The sequence below is a fragment of the Triturus cristatus genome, chromosome 10, assembly GCF_964204655.1.
Source record: "Triturus cristatus chromosome 10, aTriCri1.1, whole genome shotgun sequence".
Lineage (NCBI taxonomy): Eukaryota > Metazoa > Chordata > Amphibia > Caudata > Salamandridae > Triturus > Triturus cristatus.
Window position 1 is genome coordinate 1,150,564,005 of NC_140593.1, and position 27,603 is coordinate 1,150,591,607.

Genomic DNA, 27,603 nt, shown 5'->3' on the forward strand with positions numbered 1-27,603 from the left:
AATATATCGCACGTTACAAAACTAAAATGTGCACTCTAAAGTCACTACAAAGACAGAACCCTCAGCACCGCAAAACGGCAATGAAAGTCTGCGGGGCATTGTCATCAGGATGAGTTTGTATCAGCAAATGTCACTTCAAAGAGATAACCTTATGCGAAGGCAAGGCAACAATGGAAAACACCGGGGCACCGTCACCAAGAAGAGTCCACCACAGCCCCCCAACTGCGTAAAAATGCTCCGAAGTGGACAAACCCAAAGAAAATGAAGTACCTGCAATGTCCTGCGGATAACAGACAAACCATGAGAGCAGGAGCCAATCTCGCCAATGTTAATACTGCAGAACAGAACGAACTCCATGCAGAATGAAAAACATGACTGGCGAAGCAGAACAGACGCGGCCTACGGCCTTGGTGAGATACACCAATCCCAATATGGCGGCGCGCTGTGTCACGCTGATGCAGAGTGGTTCACGGTGCGTGCACCAATACATCCAAAGAAGAGAAAGAGTCGGGCGATGACAGGCGTCACAGAGCTTCATGAAGAGCTAGAAGTCAGAAGGTCTGCGTCATCATGCAGGTAGGAGTGTGCGCACTAATACTGACACACGCCAGCATTTTTTTTAAAAAAACAAGAGAAGCGGTTGAACTGGTGCAGGCAGCGAGATGGCTCAAAGGAGGGTAACAATCAAAGATGAAAAGGGGCTCACCTCCAACATTCTCTATAATGGTCGAATGCAAGTACACCAGACGTGGCCTAAGTGCTCCATGCCACTGTACTTGTAAAGTTGAAGTCAGGGAGCGCGAACCTTGTCAAAACACCCAAATAAAAGTTGCACTCCCAATCCAAACTCTGTCATCGACGTCCAGAACACGCTGGCACAGCGTGCAGATGTGTGCCAATCCAATACACATGCAGAACACTGTTGTAGTGTAGAGTAACTTTCACGTCGAATTATCAGTAAGAAATAACATCCTTTATGTGACTGGAGATAGCTGGTAGACCGCTGTATTAAACGTGTACAACTGTAAACACAGATTGATCATTTGATTGCTGTCCCAGACAATGAGAAGGGTAAACCAGCTCCAATGTAAATAACAGCGAGTGAACTCGGACACAATTTAGATACTCCGCACACCCACTGCTTGCGCACTCCATGTTCATCCAAAGCACAAAATGAGTAGAGCCACTTAGCTCCTGTGTGGCACCTGTGAAGTCCATTCACTGAGACAGTCCATAAATCGCATCTGTGCAGCTACACATCTATTACACATTTGAAGCATCCTAGTGACATAGACGATAGGATGTGAAAGTTGATAGACTTAATCCAAACATCCACTATGAAAACAGTTCATACCTGCAGAGAATTTCATGGAGCAAGTACAGGCTGGGCAAACACGGTGGTAGGGCCGTCCGATGGCATGGACACTGGTGGGGCTGGCTTGCCTGTTGCTCCAAATAGAACACTCTTTACTTTGTGTCTTGATTTCTTCTGTCTTGGTTCTCAAATCCCTTGTAATCTCTTGGTTTCTGTAATCTCTTTTAAAGTTTCTCTTGGTTTCAGTACAATCCTTAAAGACGCTTGAGTCCAGGTCCGCTTGTCGCCAAAATATGTTGTATCTTAAGACAGGTAGCCAGGAGGAGTTTTGTTGGTTTCTTTATTGGTTCCATGTAAACATATACATCAGTCTTCATTCCAGTTGCCAGCCCTTCCTCCAGCCTCTTCAGCTCTTACACCAACATTCCGCTACCATCTCTCACTCTGGCTGAGCAGCTAGGAAGACCTAGGCTGATTACATATAAATGTAATACTTAGAATATCACAGCCTGGTAGAAGGTGGGCCCGCTACGGACCCCCGAAGTCCGCTTCTTGGTGGATTTTCGAGTCGGAGACTCTGACTCAATCCAGCTGCTCGGCGGGCGCATTGTACTTGGTCGTCCGGGAATCTGCCCCGTTGCGCTGTGTGTGTCGGCCATGGCGGAGTCATCCGGAGGGAATCGGAGCGCGAGGCGATTATTGCATCATACTTGCTCGCTCGTAAAGCTGTACAAGTCACACGGAAATCACGCGTATGACTCAGACTCGCTACTGACGGATGCCGTCCGGAGCCCTTCCGAGCGAGATCAGAATCGGGCACTAAATGTATCTTTTTCAATTCATGGAAGGCAATGATGTTAATGTTGATTTTTTTATAACGTACATTGTAACCACATAGCTCTAATGTTGCTAGACATTCTGTTTTATTATTATTAACCTAAAATGTATCTATTCTTAGTGATAGGTTCTGTATTATAGGAAAATGGAAGACAGATTAGAGAAACTTGATCATAGAAGCCAGAAAACAAAGAAAATATTTAAGGGATGAACAGGATTATCTCAATGGAACAGTCTATACATTTGCAAGATGATTTGATGCTTTAAAGAAACAACATTTAACAGATTCAAAAATAAAGATAACATTACCACTAGAGGAAATAAGTGAATCCGATATGGATTACAGTGAGGGAGAAGGAACCTCAGACGGCATGATAAGGGCTACCCTATTAGAAAAAATGCAATTAATGTATCCAGACCATCAGACTTCAAAAGGAAAGGGCCTAGGATGCAATATAGGTGGAGGCCAAGCAAGACACAACGAAAAAGGCATCAGAAAGCAGAAGAGGGCATGGGAAGAAACATTTACCCTCCACGCACCAGACAAAAGAAACAATATTAACAACCACTTTGGAAGAAGAAAGAAAAGAAGCGCAACATTTGTTAATTAATCTATCTAATTATCAATTAAATAAACATGAACTTTCCTTACTCAATAAAGGCCTTTCTTTTTGTCCTGAGCACATATAGACATAGTGGAAACTAACATTGTTATCTACAAGTTCATAAGAAAAATCAAACTTGCTAAATACTTCTCTAACAAGGAACTCAAACCAAGAGAACTCATCACAAGTAACTAACAGGAAAAGTTAACAATAGATCAAACCAGTGACATCAAGCTGCTATCTAATCTAATCTAATCTAATGCATGGTTTTGATGATGAAGATTTGACCAAAAGTCAGATTATGGAACAATCGGAATGGGAGACCAATTATCGTACACATAACTCCTTTAAACCAAAATCCAACTTCGGTCCCATTTTGGCTCCAGGAAACAAAGCAGATATCTCGTCTGATGCAGTGATCAATGATCTAGAAAAAATAAAAACTAACAACAACAGCCTATATAGCAAAGAAAACCTTACAATATTCGAAAGAAAGGTAGAAAGAATCTGTCCGAAAATGAATCATTAATATTCAAACCAGTGGACAAAGGTGGCAATATTGTTATTCTGGACAAGGAGAACTATATCAGAGAAGCATATAGACAGTTATATTATACAAACAACTACAAAAAATTGAAATATAACCCAATTGAGACACTGATGATGAACCTTAATAAAAAAACTAAATAATGGTATGATGAAACACTGCTCAGTGAAGAGGACTATCAGTTTCTGATAACTACCAACCCAATGATGCCTACAATACACTTTGTCCCCAGAATGCATAAAACTCTAAACAATCCTCCGGGAGGCCAATCATATCGGGCTGCGGATCAATGTTTGAAAATGTCTCCAAATATGTGGATCACTACATCCCACCCATGGTAAAAACATTATCATCATATGTTTAAGATACCGGAGATGTCCTCAGGGTAATATCTGAAACTGAATGGTAAAAGAGCTTCCAACTTGTACCCATTGATGTCGTTTATTTATATACTTTCATAAAACATGACAAAGTATTAAATGCGATGAACTACTTTCTCAAACAAGGAAATATCAGAGAAACCAATCACTCAAAAATGATTCTGGAAATGACTGAAATGTGCTTACACAACAACATCTTCTTCAATCAACAGCTATAGCAGCAGATTTGCAGACCTGCTATGGGGCTTTACTGTTATGTTCCATATAGGTGCCTTAAATAGGCGCAGGTAACATTGCAACCTTTCACCTATATTCTTCCCTACATTACATTGATAACGGTTCTTAGGGACTGACCTTTTACCTAGATACAACACTGCATTCAGAACACGGGTTTTTCCCTAGTTTGAATCTCATACATTATGCATGAGGTTATTGGAAGCACAGCAGGACTAACATCTCCTGTATAATATCTCTGTATAAAGTTCAGGCCCGATGTCATCCTTTAGGCCGACACAGTAACACAGCAAGGTAGGACCCCTGGGGAGACCTATGGATATATATACATCACATCTTGCTTAGAAGGGGAGAGGAGACCGTGACTTCCCAGCTGACACACTGACTAGAGGCGCTGAGGTTCCTTCATGCAGACACTCTAGCTCGCAGTGGTCTAAAATCCCTTGCGGGGTGTCCAACTCGAGACTGGGACAGGATCACATATTCTCTCATTCTCAGGTATTGGGGTTGACCTGATCCTAGAGGGATTCTTGGCATAACACCTACACAGATGCTAGGTACATTTAGGTACAACTAGTTAGGGAGGCATTGTAGGAGTACACACATTTCATCATGTATTTTATGTACTTGTATATATTCATGATTACTGCAAAATGGTAGAAATGTACCATCCTTTTACTTTCATAGTAATTCTAATCATATATCTCTGCTACTGTCTAATGGTTGTTGCAGCTCATCTATTCTACACTAGAATAACAACTGTTCAATACATCCTTATTGAAAACGCCCAGCCTGTTTATTCTGTGTATCTCTCTGAGAGAAAGTAAGTGAGCATGAGTGACTGAGCGAAAGGTGGTATATTGTTTCCACGATTCTGAGGGATCAGGGTTGTCATGTTGTGAGGTTGCCAAAAACTATTCTCTCCCCGATAAGAGGAGATTCTAGTGGCACTAAGAGCTAGCTGATACAGACAGGCTAACATACCCGATGGGGGTGCACAGAATCAGTCTGCTACCAATCCCACAGTTTGTGTTATACAAACGTGCAGATCCTGTATAGGTTGTATAGGAACTACATGACATTCCTTCTACCCCAGCAATGCAAATCCGACCATGGGCTAGTGGGAGAGGGAAATTGCATGGAATTACATATCTGAACAACATCTATCGGAAATAATAATTTGTTTGCGATATATGGATGATCTATTCCTAATATGGAATGCAACACAAAAGGAATTTGAACAATATTTCAAAGCCATCAATCAAAATGAGCAAACTTTGAGCTTTACATATAACATAGATGACACACAAATTGACTAATTAGACATCCGAATCTAGTCAACAATCAAAAACTAGCAACAACCATGTATAGGAAACCCACTGCAACAAACAGTGTTGTACATGGAACCAGTTTCCATCCAAAGGCACTAATCAAGAGTATCCCATATGGAGAATTTTTCCGCACCAAAAGAAATTGCTCAAGAGAAGAAGATACCTTAGCTCAGTTAAAAAAAAGTAAAGAAAGATTCTATCAGAGAAAATATCCAGCACCCTATATTGAACAGGGGCAAAAAGAGCACATAACAAAACAAGAGCACAGATATTAACAGAAAAACCTAACCAGACAAATGAGAAAGGAGGAAATCTCAGAATGATTACAACCTACAACAAAGAACACCTAAATATAAACAAGATTTTTCAGAAACATTGGAATAATGGTAATGAGATTGCAAAAGTAGTAGGCTCAAAACCTCTAATCACATACAGAAAAGTACGCTCCATTAAAGATCGATTGGTAAAAAGCCATTCCTCCAACCAACAATCAGAAAATTGGCTACAACAACAAAACAAAGGTTTTTTCATATGCAACGGCTGAAAGGCATGTAGAATAGGCAAAAATATGAGAAACATCAAAGAAAAGTTGTCATGATTGAACAAAAGATAACCTGCAATACGCAATTCATAGTACACATCATTGAATGTATATGTTGCTTAAAATATGTGGGAAGCACAATTTGCCCACTAAAGAAAAGAATACTGCAACATATACGGATTGTTCAACATAAAGATATGAGCTGCGTAATTGCCAAACATCATGCCCAAGAACATGACAACAATTGGAAAACTTTGAGATACTATGGAGTGGCACTTGTTCCCAAAAATGAGAGAGATGGAGACAGGACACTACAGCATGGAGATTGGAAAGTAAATACATCATTAGACTACGCATGAAGGTGTCTTTTGGTCTCAATGCAGATGAGGATTTGTATGTACACTTGTAAAATATATGAGAATCAAACATGATGGATATGGAAATATATCTAATTTATTTTGTAAGATGTTAAACAATTTGAGTTTAGTAAAATATTATTTTAAACCATGTATAGATAGAGATAACCACACTGAGTGTGAAAAATACACATAGGAACCAACATCCACAGACTATACTCCAACATGAGAACAATAGTTTCATACAACTCAATAGCTTCAAGAAATCGAATATAAACTGTTTTATGCAGATAGTGAAATATTAGTTGCACACCAATTCAACAGGAGAAAGGGGGACCCGACCCACATATATATATACACATATAATTGAATGGTGTAAATAGAGAAAACAAGAGGAAGAATCAGATAGGAATCAACAACCACCTAAGAGGCACCTATCTGGAGCAGCAATATCAACACTAAGGAAATACAGAATTGTTTGATACCTAGAACATACATTAGAACCAATAATACTTAAAAACTATCAGAAAAGAGATCTAAAATCAGTTCAGCTTTTAAACAAATACATACTAATTTTACACACATAAATAAATAGTAGATAACAATAAGCACACAGCTCGTATTAATGAATAATATCCATATAGGGCAATTTCCTGCATAGAGTGGGTGATTAACTTTTAAGGACAATAGTAATATGGGGCCCTTAGCCATTAGAAATCAGACCCTTAGTTGATAACAAAACAAACCCACCATTTCAAAACAACAAAGGCGGTAGAACTGCCAACAAAAGCAGCACTCAGCCTACAATAGAGAACCTATCAATAAGAATAGATATATTTTAGGTTAATAATAATAACACAGTATGTCTAACAACATTAAAGCTATGTGGTTACAATGTACATTATAAAAAATCGCAACAGAAACAAAAATGTCCCTATTAAGAAAGGCCTACGGGAATATCCTATTGGTTACGTGTCTAATCTTCACAAATTCTGTTGGTTGTTTCATGAACCGAATTTCAACATAGAATCTACATGCAGTAGCTTGTATATGCACTAAAAAACTCTAAAATACTTATCAGTAAAATTACAATTATTTATTTGTAAATGAACAACATAAAAATATCAACATAAAAATATATCATTCCCTCCCAGAATGGGTTACAATCTTTTAATCAAATTCAATTAATCATAATAAAAACAATCTTTGTGAATACATGTCACAAGAATCATCATCAAAGTCGACGCGGCGTTTCGGTGATTTCACCTTCCTCAGGACTAAAAACAGTTTGATAAAATCTCAATTGTCTTGTAATGGAAGGGATAGACGTTTTAATAAAATTGTCCAAATGGAATAACCCTTCCGAATAGAGGCATCTACTGATGAATAAGCCTTATTTTCAGTTGAGATAAGAATTATATTTATGTCCGTAAGAGCCACCGTGGATATACTCGTATTTTTCAAGAGAGGCCCACTTTAAAATTTGGGGAAAATATCTCACAAGATTCAAGGGCGTGTAAATCCTTTTCGTTTCTTCAGCTTTAATCGTTAGATAAGGAATTTACATCTGACAGGCCAACGAAAGTAGATTTTCTCAATTAATCACTTTCCTGTGTTCAATCCTCAACAGGACAACACGGCCTCCCTGCTCTTACGAACTCCTCGAGTTCGTAAGAGCAGGGAGGCCATGTTGTCCTGTTGAGGATTGAACACAGGAAAGTGATTAATTGAGAAAATCTACTTTCGTTGGCCTGTCAGATGTAAATTCCTTATCTAACGATTAAAGCTGAAGAAACGAAAAGGATTTACACGCCCTTGAATCTTGTGAGATATTTTCCCCAAATTTTAAAGTGGGCCTCTCTTGAAAAATACGAGTATATCCACGGTGGCTCTTACGGACATAAATATAATTCTTATCTCAACTGAAAATAAGGCTTATTCATCAGTAGATGCCTCTATTCGGAAGGGTTATTCCATTTGGACAATTTTATTAAAACGTCTATCCCTTCCATTACAAGACAATTGAGATTTTATCAAACTGTTTTTAGTCCTGAGGAAGGTGAAATCACCGAAACGCCGCGTCGACTTTGATGATGATTCTTGTGACATGTATTCACAAAGATTGTTTTTATTATGATTAATTGAATTTGATTAAAAGATTGTAACCCATTCTGGGAGGGAATGATATATTTTTATGTTGATATTTTTATGTTGTTCATTTACAAATAAATAATTGTAATTTTACTGATAAGTATTTTAGATTTTTTTAGTGCATATACAAGCTACTGCATGTAGATTCTATGTTGAAATTCGGTTCATGAAACAACCAACAGAATTTGTGAAGATTAGACACGTAACCAATAGGATATTCCCGTAGGCCTTTCTTAATAGGGACATTTTTGTTTCTGTTGCAAGTTGATACCCCGTCCCTTTGTGAGTTTCACACTGGGGTAACTCCCTTGTTTTTTGATTGATTTCATTATAAAAAATCTACATTAAAATCATTCCCTTCCATGAATTGAAAAAGATACATTTAGGGGCCGATTCCAATTTCGGTCGGAAGGGCTCCGATTCGGATCATGTCGGCCGGATTCCTTTCCGACCGAGCCATTCTGATGGGCTCAGTCGGAAAGGAATCCAGCACGGATTTCCGGATTGCGGACGACAGGCTCGGAGAGCCCGTCCGCCATCCAGAAATCTCCCAGTACTCCCCCAGCCGCCTCTTTGCGACCGAGGGAGTACGATGGCAGTTTGTCACTGCCTTTTTGTGCCGGTTTTTCCGGCACGAAAAGGCAGTCGGAAACTGTCTATGGGGGCCCCCAGTAGGGCCCCTATGGGTGCGAGGCTGCCGTTTGGTGGCCTGGGGGCACCTATGGTGCCCCTCTGTGAATCCCTGCACCCGGTGGCAGGCACCTTGCAGTGCCACCCACAGGGTGCAGGGATGAACTGCACCCCTGCTTTCAAGAATGCAGGCATGCATTCCGCTCGGAATGCATGCCTGCATTGTCTTGTATACGAGTGCAACCGAACCCTGTTTGGTCGCATCATACTAGCAGGGCCATAACCAACGACAGCAGGTCGGTCGGTTACGGCTCCTGACCGATGTCGGACGGACCTGAGCCCGTCCAACATCGGAATCAGCCCGTAAATGTTGAAATGTTATTAATGTACGTTAAACCACAAATCCCATAATTCCGCATATTAGGCAGGATGGGTAACTTGTATTTATAGATGAAATTGACAAAGGACTCACTAACCGTGAGCAAGACTCGTAAGAGTTGAAATATGTTGGTGTTTGCTACGTGAAATAAAATCTGTGAACTCTACCGGAGACTGGTGTGCAGCGGCCTTTGTTCTAAAATAGATGTGTTCTATCTATCTATCTATCTATCTATCTATCTATCTATCTATCTATCTATCTATCTATCTATCTATCTATCTATCTATCTATCTATCTATCTATCTATCTATCTATCTATCTATCTATCTATCTATCTATCTATCTATCTATCTATCTATCTATCCAAACGAGGACCCCTATAATCCTGCCAGGAAAAAGCGAGCCACTCCGGTTTCAAAGGTGAAAGTATTACGGGTTTATTTTGGCAAACAACAGACACGTTTCGATCTCAGGCGAGATCTTGGTCCCATGCTGTGGGGATCGGCTCGGTCTTCACAGCGTGGGTTAACCATGTCAGAACCAGACGAACACTATTTTTGTGGGGACTGGTGCGTTGTGAGGCCTGGTCCCAGCAGTGTGCTTAGGTACTTTCGAGCGAGTGTATCAAAAAATCTATAAGAGCAGTTAGTTTTGGCTTGGTCTGCTTTATAACCTACCCCAGCACCAAAGCGTGCTAATAGGTATGGGTGAATGTGTTTATATATGTATGTGTGTGTGTGCATGCGCAACATTTTATGTTTCTGCATTAAATCACTCCTTCTTGTTGTTAGAAAAGCTTGCACTGCCAACAGTTTGTACATTTGCCAAACTCCACTAAGAGCTCTGGATGCTGCCAAACTCACTGGGAACTCCTGAGAAAATCCCAAAACAGTCTGCATAATTGGTCTGTTGGAATAAATGCAAATATTGCTCATCACTGAGGATGGGCAGCACACACTGGCAGGAGGCTGTGGAGGGAGGTTCTAAAACACATTGCTGACTAATTCTGCTGCTCTGAAGAGGGAAGATGAGGGCAGGGGAGCTGGTCAGCCACAGTAGTACCTTCTGTATGAGGACGTAGTCAACAGCCGAAAGTTATTGAGTGGACAAGGAGAGGAGCTTAACTGCTTGTCTTGTAAATGTAAAGCACAAATGTACTATTATTTACCACAACGCACCTCAGAACCAATGTTGCTCTGCTGCTGTGAGGGTAAGGAGACAGCAGGACAGTGCCATAGCTACAAAGATATGCACTGCTGCAGTTTTGCCAAGCATGGACACGCAACTGGAGTGTCTAGCATCACACACACCTTTCCACCATGAGTGTGCATTATGTCTAACTTAGATATGGTACCGTAAGGGCTCTTTCCAGTACAAAACACCATGCTTAAACTAACTTTAAAACGTTTCCCCATTGTGTATGTGTGGTGTCCTGTGCAGCATTCAACACATGCAAAGGGTGAAACGATTGGACAAATAAAAACATTTCTCAACTTTGCGCCAGCCTCGGGGATGTGTATTTATCTGTTGCACGAATGTAAGCAGATAGGAGTGTGCAGAATAAACCATGGGGGATACGGTTAAAATGCCCAAGCGCCATCCAAGGGACTCCGCCTTCCTGCAAAGTAATACTACTTTGTGCTATTTTTAGGTATCTTTCCAGCTGAAAACAAGTATTGCTCTGGAAAGCAAATAATAAGTTAACACTTCTACCAATTTATGTTACTTTAGGTGACTTTGCACGAGTGGAGTGCGAAATTCACCTAAATCTGCCTTTGTGTAATTATGTGAAATTTCTGCATAATTATGCAAACTGCAAAGCCATCAGGTTGTGCTATATTTCAGCATAAAATGCCTCATCGTGTCAGTTTTGGATGCACTGATGCATTATATGCTGCCCGGTTTCCTTAAAGGAAAATGGGATGCATTTCAAAAACAAAAATGAAACTTTTCAGTAACCACTGCCTGCTCTTAAAAAAACATTTTTGCAACCATGCACAGAGGAAGGGGTCTCCAGGGGACCCCTTCCTCTTTGCAACTGGGTTCCCACCTACTTTAAGTAGGCAGTAAAATGCGAATGTTGCTTTTCAGTGCCAAGCATTCATACATAGAGCTGCGAGTCGCTATTAGGAAGGGACGCCCTTAACACACCCCTTCCTAATACCGAATCGTTATCCCATTTATAAATATAATATCTGTACATGCAAAAAGTATTTTTGGCGGTTACAAATGGCCCGATTCTGCGAATCGGGCCATTTGCAACAACAAAAAAGATACATACATGTGGCCCTTAGAGCTATATTTTAGCATCAGATGCTAACTGGTGCAAACAACAGCCCCTGGTGTGTGATCATTTAGAGAATTTTGTACAATAAGTGCAGGGTGAAATTCACCAAATTACGGAGGTTTCACAAGGTCCTACTAGAAAGTTCATCTCCTCTCTTTGAATAAAGCACAAGACGCTGCGGCTGCGTCTGACCACAAGAAGGTTACCTTAGGATTTCCAGGGGAAGTACTAGGCCCTCACTTTGTCTCTGCATTCTGTTTCCACTGTGTTGCTGCCCTCTGGTTGAGCTTCTCACTTCTTTTCAATCACATTGGGTTCCTGACTGTATGCATCTCCCTCAATAGTTGCAAGGCACTAAGAGGGTCTTGAAGACCTACTAGACAAAGAGACCTTCCAAAAAAACTTTAACACCAGGGCAAGAAGGCATTGGACTGCTTAGTCCTCCTGACACCATGTCTACTGCTCACAGATGGGGTCCTTGGTCTGTGGGGAGCCTCTCCCTTCTGTTCAAGTCTGTACAAAAGCAGGAGCTCATAGAGCTCCTGATCTTCCAGGAGGAAGCTGGTGGCACACAAAGTGTGGCCTCCTGAAGATCCAACCTGGGTTTCATCTAGATTCCTCCTTCTTAATAAATATGGATACCAGTAGACCACGAGACAAAAAAAAGTGTCAGAAGACCAGCAGTGTCCGATGGAGCAGGAACCACAGAAGACACAGCAGTATCTGGTGGAGCAGGAACCAAAAGGTATGTCAGAAAACATAGCAGTCTCTGGTGGAGAAAGAACCACAAAAGACACAGCTGTCTCTGGAGGAGCATGCACCAAAGAATATGTCAGAAGACACAGCAATCTCTGGAGGAGCATGCACCGAACATATGTCAGATGACACAGTAGTTTCCATTGGAGAATGACCCACATGCACCAGAAGCAGCATCAGACTTGGACTCAAGAAATATAAGGATGAGATGAAGAAACATCAGGCATTACCCTACCCTGCTCATAGGACCATGAACACTATCCAACGTCCAGATATGGCAGGCTCTATCCCTCTTGCCCTTCCACTAGGCTGATAAACCGTCTCCTTAAGTGACACCTCACTACGTAGTATCCGCCCAAATGTTTGACTACTCCAGGAGAGTCTCCACCAATAAGTCAACTTATAACAGCCTGATCACCAAAAAGTCTGACAATCCCCCTGCTGTACACACTTCCCTTGCACATCTCGCCTCAGCAGCACTATAAACCCAGGCCTTCAATGCTGTTTCCACTTCCCCTTGTCCTTGATTGTATGACAGAATGTTGAAGACAAAAACATTTTGTGAGGCTAAAATTCCATGGCAAAAAATATGCAGGAGCAAAATACAGAGAAGGCAAGTGCATATAGGTAAGTATAGATTTACTAGTATTTTTAGCTCCACATCTATGTACCTTGAAGTTATATATATAATCATGCTTCATAGATGTAGGGTAAGATATGGTTAACTAATTCTTATCTATATAAACTTACATTCATGATCTTTTGGGCCTCAATATTTTTGCCACACTATCTTAACCTGTGATACTCTGTACTCAATATCTGTGGAGATGTATATTTTCTTGTGATTCTGTTATTACAGGATAACTGCCATATACAGAAGAAGTCAACATATTTCTTCCACAAGGCTATGTCAGAGCTATAGATGTGTCTGTGGCTTAGACCGCACACATACGAGCCAACTTACAAAATCACTTTAACGTGTGAGGAGGGGGCGGGGCCTTGGTGGGGGTGGGGCCTGGTGCCCAGAGCTATCTAAGAGGCACTCTGCCCCTCACCAAACACCACCACCTCTCCCAAAACACAGGGTCATGGAGGATGTTGCCGGTGTCCTGGGGTGTTTCCACATCTTTTAATGGACATCGGCTGCTTACAGCTTCCGAAATCGAGCCGGAAATTCACTGTTTGCAGTGGTTTTCAGCTCGTTCTCCATGCCACTGTGTGATTTCGGCTCCTCGCCGGGTGAAGAGAGCCGAAATCGTGTGACACACGTGGCAGGTTATGAGTTGGCAGGTATGCGCACAGGAAAGTGAATTATGTGTTGTAGGTGTCCGTAGGTGGGATAGGAGAAATTTGGGTACCGTACTGGGTATTGAGTTAAAAAATTGTAATGACAGTTTTAGCAGTGGGCTTGTATGGACTATGCCCCCTACGATAGGCCAATGAGTCATTAGTAGATTAGCTATTCAAAGTGTCTCGTCCAGTACATCAGAGAGAAATTTATACAGACGAGACCCGTACAGCATGCCAATAACGGATGGCACGGCCATATGGTGTGACCCTTAATGCCCTGAACACTGCAGAGCACACTATAGAACACAATATAGAGCACACTGCATCTGAAAGTGCAAATGATGCACTTTTCAGAGCGGAGAGCAGACAGTCTGTTTCTAGCGCTGCCCTGCAAAATACTGCCTTGCCCTCTTGCTTTGAGGCATTACTTGTTGAGTAAGTCCTGCCTCCCAAAGAGAACCAATCCACTCCCAAGTTGACAAATAAATTCACCTCCCTAACCACCCACTGTTCTTTCGTATCTCTTGGACACATTCGCCTGCCGTCTTTGGGCTATCAGGGTCGTAATGGAGGCTACTGCAGCCCCTGCAGGGCAGGAGGGCCCCCAACCATTTAAAATGCCCCTAACTCTTCAGGGTGCCCCCATTCAGACAAATGCTAATGAAAATCTGTGAGGTATGCTAGGCACAAGGGCCTGTCATCACATTCTGTAGGGGGGTCTCATCATTTTGTGTTACGCCACTGGGAGCTGCAGCTACAGCGTATGCCAGGATTGGTTTGCAGAAAATGGTCTTGGCATGGTGAGACCAGCAGAGATCTCAGGGAGTAAGGGATGGACTCAGGCTGTTCGCCAACTGTGGCAGCGAGGTGGTCCTGGCTTCAGCAAGCATGACGGGTCGAGCCAGGGGTAGGAACGCCATCACTTCCTGGTTCGACGGGAGGACACGAGGAGCACATTCTTCTGCTTACCAAGCAAAATTTTGGGAAGCTGGAATACTAGTGTTCTCTAGTTTATCCCAACGCAAGGAATCTGGAGGCAAAGAGGTGCCAGTGAGGGTATATATTTATTGATGGGGCACAACTTTTGATTGGCACATAGTAAACCAAATAGGAGCTTTTGCTCTGATAGGCATCTTCCTTGCTATTGGGATAATGGCCTTCTTTAATGTTTTTAATTGGTTTGTTTTTAGCCCTGTTTTTTCTACAAATACAACCTGTTATCACTTGCATTACTTGTATAGTCTATTATCTCAGTACATCATGGAGAAGAAAGGAGGCGATAAGTGAAGCATGTCTCCTCTGCCTCTTCTGAGGATGAGGGGGATCTTCTGAAAGAATCAGACCTAGACAATCAAGGTCTCTTTTGCCAGCCAATCAAGCATTTATGCCAGTCTCCTATGGACCACTGAGGCTAATGTATCTAAGACTTTGAAGAAAAAAGCTTCAGACATAGAGAGAACGCAGAAGAGTGGCAGGGTTAACACCGGTGATCAGACTTCTTCAGTTTCAGACTCGGAAGCCCCAAGTAACTTAAAAAAAATGCCTGATAAACGACTACCCTATCCGAAACAGCATCTCTAATCTGAGTGACTTTCGGATAGGGTAGTGGATTCTAAAGAGGAAATTGCAGGGTTATTTCTTCGGCATTTTGAAACGATCTACGAGAAGACGCAGAAAATAACTCAAGCATCACTTACACATTATTTTGAATCATTAGAAATGCCCACTATCTCGATGTGTATGCGGTATTTTCTCGATAAACCTAATTCACAAGCGGAAGTCAGTAACGTGTTAAAAAACCTAACTAATGCAAAAGCCACAGGTAACGATGGAATCCCTGCTGAAGTTTTTAGGACTTTGAACCCTTGCTTCTACCTTTTCTTATTAAATTTTATAATCTGATAAAAAAAATGGCGAACCTATATCTAAAAATTTTAAAGACAAGGACCCCATCGCTAATGGCTCATATAGATCCATAAGCCTTTTCAACATAGACTACAAAATACTTATGAAAATCCGGGCAGCAAGGTTGACTCCTGTTGCACAACAGGTGGTCCAATAGGATCAGGCAGGTTTTATAAGTTATCGATCAATGGCTTCCAACACATATTTTTTGTCTCAAGCTATTGACTACCTGTCAGTCAACAAGGTCAAGGCAGCAATTTTAATACTTGATGCAGAAAAGACATTTGACCTTGTTGACTGGAAGGCTCTGTTTTTTATACTGTCTAAGATTGGTTTGCCTGATTTACTGGTCAAAATGATAAATTGATTGTACTCAAGCTCAGAGGCTAGACTTGTAATCAATAAGGAATCGGCTGGTACAGTTAAGATCCGACGCGGGACCAGACAGGGATGCCCGCTGTCCCCTCTTTTGTTTTCACTTTTTATAGAGCCTTTGGCAATACAAATTCACAATAATTGCCTGATAGTGCCTCTTGTAGTAAAGAATAAATTATTTGCAGACAATATCATTCTTTATTTATCAGCTGATCCGTTGAATATCTTCAATGCATTTGATGAAGTAGCCGCTTCTACATGAATAGGTAGATATAGGTTAAATCAAGCAAAAACGGAGGTGCTCTGGTTTAATGCTCCTTCGGTATCTATGCCTTTTCTTCCTCAACAGACTATGTCCACACATTTTAGATACTTGGGTTTATATGTAACTAGCCATTATGAACAGCTATATAGGCTAAATTATAAAAAAAACTTCGAAAAAACTAGGAGGCTTTCATAACGATGGTCTCTTCTTCCTTTAACTTTAATAGGTCATGTATCATTGTTTAAAATGTCTATTTTACCATTATTTGGATTTTTGTTGCCTCACCTGCCCATTAAAATTGCTAAATCATATTTTATTGAACTCCATAAATTAATTAGGAATTTTATTTGGGCACAGAAACAGCCTAGAACTTCCTTAGCAGTTTTACAATTAGATACATCTTTGGGGGGGGGGGCTCACCCTTCCAAATTAATAGCTCTACTCTCAGGCTGCATTATTTAATTTTTTGGTTCAGCTCCCAATGATACTATCTAAATTTGATTTTTGTTTGTTAAATACTATGTTGGACGAGAGTGCAACTCAACTCCCCGTCTTTCTTAGTTCCCTGAAATTTCCAAAATATCGAGGCATAAGTCAATATCTGACCTAGCTAGTCATATACAAGTATTTTTTAAATTAGATAACATTCCCAGATATCACTTATATTCTAAAAATAGTGAATGCCAAGCTTTCTTGGGGTTCTCTGCAATTATGGAAGGAAGTGAGTTTTAAATGTTTGGGGGATTTTTTTAGTATATCTAATATGGTTACTAGCGAGATGTTATCCCAGCAGCTCACCCCTAGGTTTGCAGTTTTGTTATTTAGTTTCAATCAAATATCCAGCTTTTTAAGAACAAATTATGTAGTGACTAATAATACAGCCTTAAGGATATTACATCAATTATATGTTTAGGGCCTAAGTGGAGTCAGCAACTGGTATTCTTGCCTAGCACAGTTGGGGGAACAGAAAGTGCTTGATAACTTTTTCCCTAAACTATTAAAAGAAACAGGCTGCAATGTTAGCAAACAGGAATGGCAGTTTATATGCGAAGTAGGTCACAAAGCCCTGAGAGCCGCCAATTATAAAGAAATGGCATTCCTGTCAAGATGGCTAACTTATTATATGCCGAAAAGACTGAATAAGATGTACCCAACTTCCTGAGAATTCTGTTTTAGATGTGGGGGCCCAGAGCTATGGTCGTGGAATCACATTTTCTTCTATTGCTCTGGGCTGCATCAATTTTGGTCCGATGTTTTTCAAAGGATTAGTCAATCTTTGGCACTAACAGTCCAGATTATTCCTACTCTTAAATTAGTTTTTTTGGGTGCACTATGGAGGTCTAGCATTTGTCAATACTACAGAGATATTTCTTCTCAATAGCTATAGCAGTGGCCAGGTCTTTAATTTTACAGAATTGGAAGTCAGACAAATCGCCCTCGATTCTGCTTTGGCAATAGAAGATGGTCAAGACGTATATCTGGGAGGAAATTTATGCCTGATGGATAGGATCTCTTCAAAGATTTGCTGTGCCCTGGTCAGATTTTTCTAATATTGCTTTTTAAAATGGTTGTTGATTTCCATATCCTCATAGGCTCATAAGGTTATCCCATTATATAGGCAGTACTTGATATAGAGGATATTTAATTGTCATTTATTAAGCTGCATTCTTTCGTCTTGATTTTAAGTGGATATATAACAAAATGTGTTGATGGGTATATTTATTAGGATTAACGCTCTTTTTATATACTCTAGTGATACTTGCACTTTATCCTCGATTTTCTACTGCTAGCACTGTATTTTCATCGCACTAGCACCTTACCGCTGCATATATGAATCGATAGTCCTAGTGGACAGAAGTTGTATTCAATAATGGCTGCTGCTTTTTTCTATATCTGTTGATGTTTCTCGAGTCCATTCTTTGCTTATCTTCATTGAACTTGCTCTTTAATGTTGTATACAAGAATTGATTTTTTATTGGATATGAGATCTATTATGCAAAGGTGCAGTACTTTTCTTGGTGTTACCTTTGTTTTTCTTTTTCTGTTGATAATCCACTCAATAAAATAATTTACAAAAATATAAAGGTGGATTTGGTTCTGGCCCGTCTTATAGGATGGACAGACATACATCCGGAGGATTGTTCACAGGTTGATAAAGTTGATAAAAAAGTGAACAGTGGTTTAAGAAAGACTTTTGCTGCCAGTAATTTACTTACTAAGGCAGAGACCTACAAGTCTCGTTACATGGTGAAGGATTGTGATTCATTGGCAGCTACTATCCAGGAAGGTACCAAATGTTTGCATTTGTTAGTGAAAATGGAACAGGAGGCAAAATCTATAGCATAAGTATGGCCAAACATTGTTAAATCCATGGCTCTCACTTCAGGACCAGCAATACTAGTAAAAGAAGACAGTGCATGAGGAACTGGAGAACAGTCTTTTCAGAGAAATCTGCCCCGCTAAAGATTCCATTGAATTGCAAAAACTGTTTGAGGATAAACTAAACACCATGATAACAAAGTTTTTCATGGACAGAAAACATAGGCTGCCATAAAAGGGAGGTTCATCAAAGTCCTTCAGGTCCTGGTGCAGGAACCAGAGGGATTCTGCCAGAAAGGAATATAAATGCTACGACTGTCGGTGAAAGACGTTTCAGCCAAAGAAGGCGCATAAAGCCTCAGATTCAGTCAATCAGACAACGTGGACATTCTTTGTTATTACGAATCACCTCTCATCCCACAAGTAGTAGGCAGAAGAATTATGGACGTTTACATGGTTTAGAAAGAAAGCATCACAGACTGCTTGGTCTTGAATTTCAACAAAACAGGTTATCACTTAACATTTCAATCTTGGCCTCAGGAGTCCAGAGGCATCCCTGGACCGATCCCCAAGAATCCCATCAAGAGAAAGGTTCTCCTGAGTGGAATACATGCATTACTAGAGCAAAGAATGAGTGTTTAAGTTCTTCTTGATGAAGTAGGAGGACTAATGATTTCCAGAGGAGACTTTCTATCTACAATAAAGCAACAGGTTGTGTATCTACACATCCCAAATCAAGGAATTTATCAGAGATTCCTTCACTTCACGGTAGGGGGGGGGGGGGGGGGGTCGGCATTTGCAGTTCAGAATTCTCTCCTTCGAACTGAAATCTGCACCCTGAGTTTTCATCGAGGGTTTGACTCCTGCAGTGGTGGTACTACATCATGAGGAAATGTTAGTCCAGCCATAGCTGAAAAATTGGCTGATTCACACTTCATCGGAATCCTTGATGACAATTCACACAAAAGAGTCATTTTGGTGTCAATTCATTGATAATTGATAAATCTTTAGCAGTCCCACCTAGAGCAAGATTTCGATGAATATAGGCTTCGGGACTCTTTTTCGAAAGAGGACACCAAAATATTCAGGTTGATATGTTAAGGCTCTTTTCTGTCATCTCTCCAACCAGCAGCTAATTGGTTGTTAGCACGAGGAGATATAGAGGCAACTATCTTTTGGGTGTCTTGGGGCAGATTTCACCTAAACAAGGTCATGGGGCACATTTTTTGCCTTTGGAAACTAGTATCTTAGGATCTTGCAATCCAGCTGCCAATGTCTCTGGAATTAGCCCAGGAGCTTCAATTGTGGCTAAGGCCTCAGAGGCATATTATCTAGAATGGCATTAAAATTATTGATGCTTTAGCGGCAGGAAATTGCCGCCAAAGCGGCGATAATGGGCTTGATAATATGCTCTTGAGAATTCCAATAGAAGCCCATGTTCTGGTGTGAACATGGGCTTCTATTGGAATTCTCAAGGGCATATTATCAAGCACATTATCGCAGCTTCAGTGGCAGTTTCCTGCCGCTAAAGCGTGATAATATGCCCCTCAGAATCTAACAAAGTGTGTTCTTTTTTCTCTTTTATCCCCTTTGGTAATTGTTATGGATTCTAGTATAATTGGTCTGGGTGCCTGGGTGGGTTTTCATCCGTTGCAGGTTGGCTGGTCATCATCACAGAGCATCAGATCTTCCAAATAGAGAGAGAATGAAGACACTCGGTTGACTCTCTCTAGTTTCTCCAATCCCCTGAAGGACAAAGAGATTATGATCAAAATGAGCAACATGACTGCAAAGCCTTGTCTCATGAAACAGAGGGGCACAAGATCGGTCTCTGTAACCAGGATTTCAGATCAGAGATATTGCTTGGTAGAATTGATGGTTTGATGACAGATTACATCCATTCATATTCAGAGGTGTCAAACTCTTTAGTAGACAGGCTAAATAGGGTGATTGCTCCTCACAGGAATTTTGCAGAGATTAGAGTTTTTTTTCAGAAATTTATCAAGCACGGGGGGATCCAGTAATGTTTTGTTTGCATCACCTTCGAAGTCATTTCAGAAGCTATTTCCCCCTGAATTGTGAAGGCGAAGGTGGCGTGCCGAGGGGGACACTTTCTTACCCATGGCTCCAAGGAATTTGACCAAGTCAAACAGAGGAGGGCATCAGTAATTGTGGGGGCTCCTTAATGGCCCCACTCTTTCTGGTCTCCTCTCCTGATTAAGATAAAGGTCTGCCAGGAGATATATCTTCCAATATTTCCTTCTGCTCTGCATGTTTCTCCTCTCCGTTACAAGTCCATTTTAAGGTTCAAGTTGACGGCCTGGAAATTTGAAGGGTGGGGCTGTTAACTGTCATCTTTCAGACACTTTAGCATTATCAGTATAGTCTTTCAGGAAGTCTTCTACCCTGCAATCCTATACGAGGCCTTGCTGCACCTTTAGAAAATAGTGCGAGTCCAGGGATTTGGTTCCTCAACAATCAAATATGTTTCAGGTTTATCTTCCCATTAAGATGGTTTAAAGTCTCCACATTGAGACCTCAATGGAAAGCCATTAGAGAATCCAGAGGTTCTTTGGATGTGTTGACAGATGACCATGGATTAGTCCAGAAGTTATTTAGAGGGTTTTGCAATCTGAGACCTCCCTTCAACACTTGCCTACCTTGCTTGGATTTGATGACGATCGCAGAGGATCCCAAGTGCCTATAATTTGAGTCTTTAGTGTCAGTAGACATTGAGGATTCAACATTAAAAACCTTTTTGTGGCAATTACATTTGCCTGAAGGCTAATAGATTTGACTTCTTTATCTCATGGGCACCCATTCCTAAGGGTTTTTAAGACAGGATTATGCATCAAAGATGTCCTTCTTTTGTGCCAAAGGAAAATTCTTCATTTCACATGGATCAAGAGATAGTTCTTTTGATAACTTTTTCCTGAGACCAGAGTGATTGATGGACTCACTGTCTATAAGAAGGGCTCCTGTCTGTTATCTGCAGAGAGTTTCAGATTTTAGGATGTCTTTTTCCCTGATTTTCAGTTTTGGCCATAAGACGGGAACAAAGTCTACTATCCAGACCCTTGCTAGGTTGATTAGCCTGCGATTGTTTTAGTCTGTAAGGAAGTGGGACTACATTGTCCTTTGGGGCTAGAGCTTGGGCAAACAGGGGAACGTCCACTTCTTTGACAGAATGTCAGGGAGCTTCCGTAGCAGAAACCAGGATGACCCCTTCCACTTTTGCTAAATATTACAGGACAATGAAGGAAGCGAGCATTAATGGAGTGAATAGAGGTGAGTTATCTCATATTATCCATTCTGGTCATATGTGAGACATTCATCCTGGTTTTATTTGCTTTGGTCAATCTCAATAAGTAACGCATCAAAGCGAAATGACAAAAGGGTAATGTTTTGATGAATTACCAACAATAGCATCACTCTGGGTTCTTTCTCATTTGATGCATTTCCTCACTCTTGTGTTTCCTCTTGTAGTCCAAGCTAAACAATAGTCCATGACTTGTGTAGATACAGGAGGAGCTGGGGTGGAGGGGTTTCTATTCTTCAATCTGGGAGAGGATTGGTTGTGTCTGGGAGACACGGCAGCCTCGATAAGTAATGCGTCAATGCGAGAAATGAATCAGAGTAATGCAATTACCGGTAAGTAATCGAAGCATTTCTCAAGTGAGTACATGATTTTTAACACAGCGGAGCACACTAGTTCAAGAATTGAACAGCACATACATTTTGGCATTGAAAAGCATGTTGCCCGACACTGATGTAGCACGAAATAGCACAATCTTGCGCAAAACACACTGCATAGAGCCCTTGAACACTCAATTCATTGCACAGCGTGGATGTAGCGATGGGGAGGATGTGGTGTAAAGGTCAGAGCTGTCGACTTTGGAGCTGCAGTTCTAGGTTCGAGTCTCGGCATCGGCTCAACATCCTGTGATTCCGGACAAATCACTTAATCTCCCTGTGCCTTCCAAAAATCAATGTGTCCTTGTGTAATGTAGCTGGTGCTCATGTAAAGTGCTCCAATACCTTCGGGTCAAGTTTGCGCTATATAAAACTGCAACAACAACAAAACAAGCATTGGCATAGCCAATAGGTCTCGCTTTTGGGACCTTCTAAGTATTTAGTTATGCAGCACAATATCCTTGGTGCAACCACATCAACTGTTGCGTGGCTAAACACTTATAAGGTCCCAAAGGTGAGACCTATTGGCTATGCCAATGCTTGGTGTGGTTGTGTGTGTGGTTGTGTGTGTGTGGTTGTGTGTGTGTGTGTGTGTGGTTGTGTGTGTGTGTGTGTGTGTGGTTGTGTGTGTGGTTGTGTGTGTGTTTGGTTGTGTGTGGGTGTGGTTGCGGGTGTGGGTGTGGGTGTGGGTGCAGTTGTGGGTGTGCTTGTGGGTGCGGGTGTGTTGGTGGATGTGTGGTTGGGTGTGGTTGTGTGTGTGGTTGTGTGTGTGGTTGTGTGTGTGGTTGTGTGTGTGCAGTTGGGTGTGGTTGTGTGTGTATGCGTGTGTATGCGTGGTTGTGTGTATGGTTGTGGTTGTGTGTGTGTGTGGTTGTGTGTGTGGTTGTGTGGTTGTGGTTGTGTGTGGTTGTGTGTGTGGTTGTGTGTGTGTGGATGTGTGGTTGTGTGTGGTTGTGTGTGTGGTTGTGTGTGTGTGGATGTGTGTGTGTGGTTGTGTGTATGTGGTTGTGTGTGTGTGTGTGGTTGTGTGTGTGGTTGTGTGTGTGGTTGTGTGTGTGTGTGGTTGTGTGTGTGGTTGTGTGTGTGGTTGTGGTTGTGTGTGTGGTTGTGGTTGTGTGTGTGTGTGGTTGTGTGTGGTTGTATGTGTGTGTGGTTGTGTGTATGGTTGCGTGTTGTTGTGTGTGGTTGTGTGGGTGTGGTTGTGTGGTTGGGTGTGTTAGTGGTTGTGTGTGTGTTTGGTTGTGGTGTGGTTGTGTGTGTGGTTGTGTGGTTGTCTGTGTGGTTGTGTGTGGTTGTGTGTGCGGTTGTGTAGTTGTGTGTGGTTGTGTGTGTGTGTGTGGTTGAGTGTGTGGTTGGGTGTGGTTGTGTGTGTGGTTGTGTGTGTGTGGTTGTGTGTGTGTGTGGTTGTGGTTGGGTGTGTGGTTGGGTGTGGTTGTGTGTGTGGTTGTGTGTGTGTGGTTGTGTGTGTGTGGTTGTGTGTGTTGTGTGTGGTTGTGTGTGCTTGTGGTTGTGTGTGTGGTTGTGTGTGTGTGGTTGTGGTTGTGTGTGTGTGGTTGTGTGTGTTTGTGGGTGTGGTTGTGTGTGTGTGGTTGTGTGGGTGTGGTTAGGTGTGGTTGTGGTTGTGTGTGTGGTTGTGTGTATGGTTGTGTGTGTGTGGTTGTGTGTGTGTGTGTGTGGTTGTGTGTGTGGTTGTGTGTGCGGTTGTGTGTGTGGTTGTGTGTGGTTGTGTGTGTGTGGTTGTGTGTGTGGGTGTGGTTGTGGTTGTGTGTGTGGTTGTGTGTGTGTGTGGTTGTGTGTGGCTGTGTGTGTTTTGTGTGTGTGGTTGCGTGGTTGTGTGTCTGTGATTGTGGTGGTGTGTGTGTGGTTGTGTGTGTGGTTGTGTGTGTGTGTGTGGTTGTGTGTGTGGTTGGGTGTGGTTGTGGTTGGGTGTGTGGTTGTGTGTGTGTGGTTGTGTGTTTTTGTGTGTGGTTAGATGTGGTTGTGTGTGGTTGTGTGTGTGGTTGTGTGGTTGTGTGTGGTTGTGTGTTGTTTTGTGTGTGTGTGTGGTTGTGGGTGTGGTTGTTTTTTGAGGTTGTGCTTGTAGTTGTGTGTGTGTGGTTGTGGTTGTGTGTGGGGATGTGTGTGGGGATGTGTGTGGGGTTGTGTGTGGGGTTGTGTGTGTGGTTGTGTGTTTGTGGTTGTGTGTGTGGTTGTGTGTGGCTGTGTGTGGTTGTGTGTGTGTGTGTGTGTGTGTGTGGTTGTGTGTGGTTGTGTGTGTGGTTGTGTGTGTGGTTGTGTGTGGTTGTGTGTGTGTGGTTGTGTGTGGTTGTGTGTGTGGTTGTGTGTGTGGTTGTATGTGGTTGTGTGTGTGTGGTTGTGTGTGTGGTTGTGTGTGTGGTTGTGGTTGTGGTTGTGTGTGTGGTTGTGTGTGTGGTTGTGTATGTGTGTGGGTGTGGTTGTGTGGTTGTGGTTATATGTGTGGTTGTGTGTGTTTGTGTGTGGTTGTGTGTGTGGTTGTGTTTGTGGTTGTGTGGTTGTGCGTGTGGTTGTGCGTGTGGTTGTGCGTGTGGTTGTGTGTGTGGTTGTGTGTGTGGTTGTGTGGGGTTGTGTGTGGGGTTGTGTGTGTGGTTGTGTGTGTGGTTGTGTGTGTGGTTGTGTGTTTGTGTGTGTGGTTGTGGGTGTGGTTGTGTGTGTGGTCATGTGGGGTGGTGTGGTTGTGTGTGGTTGTGTGTGTGTGTGGCTGTATGTGTGGTTGTGTGTAGTTGTGTGTGTGCTTGTGGTTGTGTGTGTCTGGTTGTGTGGTTGTGCATGTGGTTGTGTGTGTGGTTGTGTGTGTGGTTGTGGTTGTGTGTGTGACAGTAATACTAAAAGCATCTCAAAATAAAGGAACACAAACATCGAGTTTGTGGAAAGAGAAAGCACATTGTAAGTCAAACGGGCGCAGCAAAGCATTAACACAACAACAAAACAAACAAGATCACTTAGCGAAGAGTGAGTGCTGATAATGGATACACACAGCCCATCATCTTAAGAGTTCGATTGCAGCCAATTTGCACTCAAACCTGCCCCCTCCTTGTGAGTTGCACCCCATGTTTCATGAGTTGTATCAGCTGCACGCACCATAGCGCTTTGAGATCTAAAGCGCTACATAGGTCTAATCGATTAACCAGTCGCAAGCATGCTGTGCTTTTAAAGAGAATGTGCCAAAAGTTTCCAGCTTCCTCATCATGTCCTCATGAAAGCGCAAACGAAAGGACTCCCTGAATGGTGCAACGGACATGAAGCAGCCTCTGCGATCAGAAATAAACACTATGAACGTTGTCCAGTTTCACAGTAACATTTCCTTAATGTTTTACATTGAATGGAGGTGCACTGAACATAGAAAAGAAGTCCAAAATTGTTTTCTGCTTTTCTTTGTTTAATTTTTATTTCAAATAGACAGATACAGAACCACAGCCAACGCGTTTCGTTCCTCTAAAGATACAATTTCTTAACGGAACTTCTTCAGGGCTGTAATAAGGAATAGAAAAAATATGTATATATAATTCAATCATTAAAACTGACGGACGTACACATATATTTACAAACATTAAAAACAACTTTAGTGCCATTTTGATCATTCAGGTTGTACAGAAACGGGATTTATATTTACAAAATTTATACACATTTTTCTTCAATCTTATACACGTCCACTTATAATATATAGACACAGAATTTCCAAAAATTTGTAGTTGAAAAAAAGAAGAAGGAACTCTAATACGCCAACAAAGTATTCAAAGACTCCGTATTTCATCATTTGTATAAGTTCTAGATAATCTTTCATCTTTCGTCTATTTAACCAAAACTAAAACTTATAGTGCGCAGGCCATCATCTTACCTCAAAGTGACAGCAAATTAAATGCAGGCTTTAGAATTCAAAAGTTGACAGATAAGTGGTTTGTTCCACTTTATAATGGAAATATCCATAGGTCAGAGGATATTCTAAAAGAGAAAGTGTGACACAGAGACCAAATTAGAACAATCTAAATTTATTTTTATGATGTTTGAAAATTGGGCGGAAAAGAGGGGGTGGTTAAAATCAAAAGTCTCACCAGATAGGTCGTGGAGGATCTGGTTAAAGTTAAAGTTTTAGTCAAAATCGTTCCGAAGGTCGGTATTTCTAGTAGCATATGCCAGTTGTTTTTCAGAATGCTAAAAATCTTTTGACTATGCGAGGTGTATTTTGTGATAAATCTAGGTTTGTCATTATTGGTTCTCATCTTTTTAGTGCTGTTCTCCAGTGTTGATTCTCTACTTATTTGATGAACTCTCGAGATGGCTGTTTTTACGTCTCTCTCCTCATAACCTCTTTCCAAAAATTTGTTTCCTGTCTCTGATACATTTTTCTCAAAGATGTTTGTTTCTGAACAGTTTCTTCTTACCCTCACCATCTCACCGTAAGGAATATTCTTAATGACTGATCTAGAATGGGCACTCGTGGCATGGAGTACTCCATTGCAGGATGTCTCTTTTCTGTACAGAGCACTCTGTATCGTTCCATCCTTTACATATAGATGTAGATCTAGGAAGTCTATTTTTGTTTTGTTGTAATTCATTGTTAAGGTCACATTATAAGAGTTATTATTTAAATGATTGAAATAATCATGCAGACTAGTTTCAGACCCAGACCATATGCAGATAATGCTACATGAACAGAATTGAAGGATCAGTATAGGTGAGATCACAACATATCTCAAAATATATATCCAAGCGCACTTTCTTGATTATTTTATCTTCTAAGAGTTGCAGATTGGCTTTTGTATAGGGTCATTCGAATTTGGAATTACCATTTCGGGGGACATATAACAATACTGTGGAGTCTATTATGTTTTTCGTGATTATGATCTAAAAATTTCCTCTTTTGAAACCGATTCACAATAGCAGTTCATTTCTCCATGAGGTCTTCTCAAAGTAGAAACCCCTAAAAAACTCTTGTACTGAAAGTACGGGCAAAAACTGCTGAGCCTGTTATGCACTTTGAAGTAATGTACCCCTACCACTTCAAATCAAAAGTGATTAAAAGTGAGAAAATAAACAATTGTTTTCTTTTTGATATAGTAAATAATTAATTTTCATCTTGTTTCAGATTCTCATTATGAATCTTTGTCAATCACTATCCAAATGGATCTAAATATTTTACATTTCAACCATTGGCATTTAACTTTAACCAGATCCTCCACGACCTATCTGGTGAGACTTTTGATTTTAACCACCCCCTCTTTTCCGCCCAATTTTCAAACATCATAAAAATAAATTTAGATTGTTCTAATTTGGTCTCTGTGTCACACTTTCTCTTTTAGAATATCCTCTGACCTATGGATATTTCCATTATAAAGTGGAACAAACCACTTATCCGTCAACTTTTGAATTCTAAAGCCTGCATTTAATT

At 41.3% G+C, this 27,603-nt stretch overlaps 1 long non-coding RNA gene across 4 annotated transcripts in view; it reads left to right on the plus strand.

The window, feature by feature from the left end:
- The first annotated feature begins 495 nt into the window (after positions 1–495).
- LOC146796791 (uncharacterized) overlaps positions 496–27,603 on the plus strand; it is a 280,965-nt gene continuing 253,857 nt past the window's right edge. For all 4 annotated transcript variants that reach the window (XR_014969953.1, XR_014969954.1, XR_014969955.1 and 1 more), the window contains exon 1: positions 496–576. This is a non-coding gene — a long non-coding RNA (uncharacterized LOC146796791). The remainder of the gene's footprint in view (positions 577–27,603) is intronic.